Source organism: Gorilla gorilla, chromosome 1 (assembly GCF_029281585.2).
Source record: "Gorilla gorilla gorilla isolate KB3781 chromosome 1, NHGRI_mGorGor1-v2.1_pri, whole genome shotgun sequence".
Lineage (NCBI taxonomy): Eukaryota > Metazoa > Chordata > Mammalia > Primates > Hominidae > Gorilla > Gorilla gorilla.
The window spans coordinates 241,053,394-241,059,574 of record NC_073224.2 but is presented as its reverse complement, the minus strand read 5'-3'; positions in this window follow the sequence as shown (position 1 = coordinate 241,059,574).

Below are 6,181 nucleotides of genomic sequence, written 5' to 3'. Positions count from 1 at the left end.
TGGTGAGCCGGGAGCCATGGGGAGCCCATGTGAATTGGGACCACCAGGGAAGGCTTCCTGGAGGAGGTGATGCTTCACCTGAGCCATGAGGGATGAGTAGGAGTTGGCCAATGGCAAAGAGGGGCTGGGGGAGGTGACGATTCCAACCACAGGCCAACCAGCAGGTGCAGGCTTAGTGGCTGGTGTGATCCTGGGATAAGGGAAGGCCAAACTTGAAAGACTGTGCTCTTCAGGCTCTGAGCTAGGCTCCCAACATGGATCTAGATCCAATTACGGCCACACCTGACCAGGCCCATCATGTACATCTCGTCTGCGGCTGCTTTCCTACTTCAGAAGCAGACCCTATGGCCTGCACAGCTGAAAATATTTATAATCCAGCCCTTCTTTATAGAACAAGTTTGCAGATCTCTGGGCGAGTGCTGGGCCCAGGCATAACAAAGTTTCTTGGGTCTGCAGGGAAATTGGCTAATGAAAGGCCACGAGTGTGGAGTGTCCTTTATTCTGAGCTGGTGATGGGAGTGGCATTTGTCTAGATCATCCCCTTCTAACACGGATCAGGCACATGTCTCTGTCTTTGCAGCAGTGTGGGGTGCAAGACCTGCCCTCTGACATCAGTCTCCTCGGTTCAAATCCCAGCGTGCACTTCCCTGCTGTGTGGCCAGCTTATCTAACGTCTTTATGCCTCAGTTTGCTCATCTGTAAAATGGAGACAACGGTAGTATCCACCTCACAGCACAGTGTGCCTGGGGTGTAGGAGGTGCTCAGTAGATCATTATAGAAGGAGCAGATCCCTATGGTGGATTTTCTAGCTAACAGTACTGGCTTCTCTAAGACCCATTCTGGAATGAAACTGTCCTCAATTGGCTCATTTCCCTCCCTGCCTTTGGGAACAGAACATACAAATAGTCACTTAAACTTTTCTGAATAACCTGAGTCATTGCTATGGCCACGATGACTCTTCCGTATGTCACGGTCATGGTCCAGAGGCAAAAGGGGACACGAAGCAACCCCTGCACCAGAGGGTCCCGGGTGGCCCTCTTTTCGGTTTTCTTCATGTTTCTGCCTCTTCCTTTGACATCAGCCTGAAACTCCTATTAGATTACTTGTCTGTGTTGGCGCAGACAGCTCTCACCTATTCAATAATTGTTTCTCCCATGAGACCAGGTGATGATACTTGTTGGAACTGTGTGCAAACTAAGAGACAACAGGCCTTGAGTGGCTGGTGTGGTGCTCATGCCTGTCATCCCAGCAGTTTGGGAGGCCGAAGTGGATGGATCACTTGAGCTCAGGAGTTTGAGACCAGCCTGGCCAACATGGCAACAAAAACTACAAAAATGGCCGGGTGTGGTGGCTCATGCCTATAATCCCAGCACTTTGGGAGGCTGAGGCGGGTGGATCACTTGAGCCCAGGATTTCAAGACTGGCCTGGCCAACATGGAAACACCCATTTCTACAAAAAATACAAAAATAGCCAGGAATGGTGGCACATGCCTGTGGTCCCAGCTACTCGGGAGGCTGAGGTGGGAGGACCGCTTGAGCCCAGGAAGTTGAGGCTACAGTGAGTGTGACTGTGCCACTGTATCCAACCTGGGCGACAGAGCGAGATCCTGTCTCAAAAAAATAAATAAATACTAGGTCTTGAGTGAAGCCTGAGGCACGTTCTCCTGAGCAGGGTATGTGTGCAGCAGCAATGGCTATAGCTGGCCTTCAGCTGCCTGCATGCTAGCTGCCATCTCCACACCAGGCAGGTGAGGCTGCAGGAAGGGAGGTATATCCCACTGCTCCTGCAGCAATGAACACAGCCACAGCCCAAGATGCACCAATCTGTTATTCTCTGAAGCTGTTGGCTTTACATGAGAGTACATGGATCTGCTGTTCAGGTCAGGCCTACCTGGGGTTTGTTCCCCCAGCGAATTAGCCCCCTGAGCACAGGGACCATGCCTTGGCCACACCTGTGAGACCCACAAACAGCAGATGCAGACATACATGGCTGGTCCATTCAAACCAACTTGCCCTCCAGGTGCTCCCAGGAGCTGGGATCTGGTGTGACACCCAAGTGTAAAAATGCACATTCTCATTTCTGCCTGTTTCCCAACCCCAGAGAAGGACAGCCAGAAGACAGAGCGGCTGCCTGCTCCCCCTGGGACACCCAGCTCCTGCAGGGGAGGAGCCCCTGCACTGGCTCTACAGAAACCCCTGTCCAAGGAGGGCAGCAATCTTCTCCAACTGCCTGGGGGGAAAACTGACACCTGTCACCACCTCCTGGGAAGGAACAGCACACCCAGTGTGTCACCAGGAAGGGACTGATGAATTTCTTTGAACTCCACTGGAAGGTCTGTAAGAAATGATAGTTCATAAATAGAAGCTCAGTCACAATTTTGAGAGGCTGGTGAAGCTCTCTTACGGAGCACATGGCCCAAACTCTTCATTTCCCTTTAGAGAAATGAGGCTCAGAGAGGGGAGGTGAGCTGCTCAGCGTGGCCCAGCAGACCCAGGCACAGAATCTAGGCCTCTTCACTTCCATCCTGATAGTTTCTCCCTTAAAGCCTACTGGCTCCCAAGAAGTTTTTTTTTTTTTGAGACAGGGTCTTGTTCTGTTACCCAGGCTGGAGTACAGTGGTGCGATCACAGTTCAGCCTCCCAGGCTCAAACGATCCTCTCACCTCAGCCTCCCAAGTAGCTGGGACTACAGGCGCCCACCACCATGCCCGGCTAATTTAAAAAATATATTTACAAAAAAAGAGACAGTGGTGTGTGTGTGGGGGGGGGCGGGGGGTAGGTCTCACTACGTTGCTCAGGCTGGTCTTGAACTCCCGGGCTCAAGCAATCCTCCCGCCTTCACCTCCCAAAGTGCTGGGATTACAGGCACACACGGGCCACTCTGCCCTGGTCCAAAAAGCTTTTTTTTGGCCACTTTGTTTAGCTGAAATCTTAGGAGGATGCAACTAAGAAACAAAAAGAAAAGCAGAGTTGCTCTAGGGGAAGGAGAGTGGGGGCTCAGCCGCTGCCCTGGAGAGCCCTCAGAGTTGGAAAAGCACCTTGGGCTTGTGCTGGGCGTGAGGAGGGCCCTAAGGGCAGGAGAAGGTGCTTCTCTGTGAGCCACAGTGCCCTGCCCTTGGGGTGCTCCAATCACATGACCCCACGGAAGTTTGCATCTTTGGAAAAATCATGAGGGTTGGTCACTAATGGGCCTTTGAGAGTTGTCACCCACTTGTCGATAATTACAGAGCTTTAATGGGGCTAATTCAGAGAAAATCAAGCTCAAGTGCCTGTTGGCTCCTCTAAGGCCGAACACCCCCTGCTTGGCTGATGGAGACCTGACAGCATCATCATAACCTTGGTTTGTGCCTGGACTTTCCTGACACCCTTGGGAATAGGAAATCTGCCCTGATTTTTTTTTTTTTTTTTTTTTAAGAAAAATGTCAGGCTCTCAAATAGTTTAAAAAACAAAACAAAACAACTGTGGCAAGGACCATAGAAAATCATCAAGCTTGTGTTGAAAGCATTTTATAGTTGGGGAAACAGCCATTCAGCCAGGCCGGCACTGCAGGGGGGACAGAGAGAAACGAGCCATCATCCCTGCTTCCCAGGAGCTTAGAGACAAGTGTTAAGATTTTTATAAACATCTTCATTCATCTGCTTTAAATTGTTGAAAGGTTCTCCATCAACTCCTGGACTCAGTTCAGCCTCCTTGGTGTGGCATTCAAGACCTTGTGTGATATGACCGCTTTGGCCTCCTCATAGGTCTCTTCCCCTTCTTTGAGCCACTTGGCTCTATTGTTTTGCCTACACTGGGCTGAGTTTCTGACACTTCAGGACCTGCGTACACAGCTGTCCCTCTGCCAAGAGCACCTCCCTTTCCTCTTTTCCGTCAGCCCACCTCCTCCCTCCTCCCAGTCTTAGGGCTGAGCCCTCTCTGTGAGTGACCTCCACCAGCCAGAGCTTTCCATCTGGGTTCTTGCCTCCCTGTCCCTCGCTGTGGGGTCGCCTGTTTGTCTTGGTTTTGATGAACACCCTCAGGTCAGAGGTTGCCTCTCAGCATTCTTGTATCTCTGTGCCTAACACAGAGCCTGCCACATAGTTGGTGCCGTAACATCGAGTGCATTACAAATATCACAGATCCAGGTAGAACATGACTGGGGCCAAAGAGGTTCTGGGCTCAAAGGAAGGGGCACCACAGCCCATGGGGGCTGGAATATGCCCCCTAACATGGAGAACCTTTGTGGTGGACTCAACGCCTTGTCCTTGCTCCAGACCTGCACAGGCATCAGTCCTGACCCGGTCCTGGGTGAACCACACAGGGCAGGTTTAACACGGGCACGTGATCCAATTCTGGCCAACGAGACAAAAGGACAGGTCTCCTGGGGACTTCTGGGAGAGGTTTCCTCGCTCTTAAACTGAGACACGAGAAAAGGAATCGGTCCTTACCAATTCCTTACCCAGCCAAGGACCTTATTGTTACATGCGATGCCTGGACCTGCAGCAGCCACCTAGGACCTGAGGGTCCTGCTTGGCTGATGGAGACTGACAGCGTCATTCTGACCTTGGTTTGCACCTGAACCTTCCTCACCCAGACACCCTTAGGAATAGGAAACGGGACTTGATTTTGCTCTACAAGGAAAAGCGCACAGCCACAAGCAAAGATGGAGAGAACCATCACCCTAACAGTGCTGAGGGGCTGCTGCATTGGTGCACCCTGGTGCAGCAAGACCTCAGCTGTCCTCATTGTTTAAGCCACTCTGAGTTGGTTATCTGTCACTTGCAACCCACGGCACTCTAGTGATTACAGCTTTGAAGAATGGACTGGGCTTCCACAGGTGGGTGCCGGGCAGGAGGGCCTCTCAGGTAGGGGCAGGCTCCCGAGGACAGGCTCAGGGAACCGGAGACCGAGAAGGCGCTGTCCTCTTCACTGCACGCACCCTGGACCAGTGCCAGCCCTGATCATGCAGCTCTTCCAGGCCCACTGCTTCTTCCCGTCCACTAGGCCACAGCCGCCCTCCAGGCCCACTATGCACACATCTTCCCCTCCAAGGTTTGTTCTGCCCCTGCCCTGACTCCCAGCCCTGTGGGGGTCCTGACTGCACCTCACCTGGCTCAGACTCTTGACGCTGCCCTGGCTGCCCCACCACTGCCTCTGCCCGAGAGTCACGTGAGGCTGAGAGTAGGGGCAGGGGCAGTACTGGTGCCAGATGGGGGGCGGTCCAGTGGGAGGACCCTCAGCCTCGCGGGCTGCTCCGTGGGACTGATGACTACATGATATTCTGGGCACCTCACGGATCTTCAACTGCAGGTGAAACGGATGCTGGTGGTGGGTGCAGGGCCGCTGGGAGCTGCTGCATGGGTCCCAGAGGCTGGACTGGGGCAGGTGCCAACTGAAGCTGCTGGGGCAGCATGGGCAGGAGGTTCTGCACACAAACCTTGGAGAAGAAGATGTGTGCATAGCGGGTCCACTGCTGCTGCCCCTGCCCTGACTCCCAGCCCTGCCTGACCCCACCTCACCCTGCTCAGGCTCTGGTGCAACCCTTCCAAAAGCTATTTTCGGAAAATAGCTCCTGTTGGGGCTACAAGATGGAGTGTGAAGAGGGCCTTGGGCCACAGGGAGGTGCCTGTGGACTAGGGGGAGTTCATGCACCCCTTCTTTCCCCAGAGGGGCTGGACTCAGGTGAGTATGGGGGTGGGGGCTCCTGCACTTCGACACAGGCAGCGGGAGGGTTTTCTCCCCATTCCCTCTGCACTCCCAACTTGAGCTATACTTTTTAAGAAAGTGATTCACCCTGCCTTTGCCCCCTTCCCCAGAACAGAACACGTTGATCATGGGCGATATTTTTCATTGTGCCAAACAGTTGCCATGACCGTCATTAAACCTGTTTAACACCAAATAATAAGGAAAATAAAATAAAAAATTCGAGCTTGGTGCAGAAACTCACCCCAAATAAATCACCTACCAATATATTTACATAATGGTGGAAATATTCCAAAATTCAATATTTTGGGATTTATACACAAAAGATAAACAAATTAGAGGCCAAGAGGCTGCCAGAAGGGAAAAACGGGGCCTGGGAAGGCCGTTGTGAGGAATGAGCTGGGCCTAAAGAGGCCACTGGCAGGCGGGAGCTGGGCCTGCCGAAGCGGCCGAGAGGCAGGAGCTTTGGACTCGGGAGGCCACAATGAGGCGAGAGCT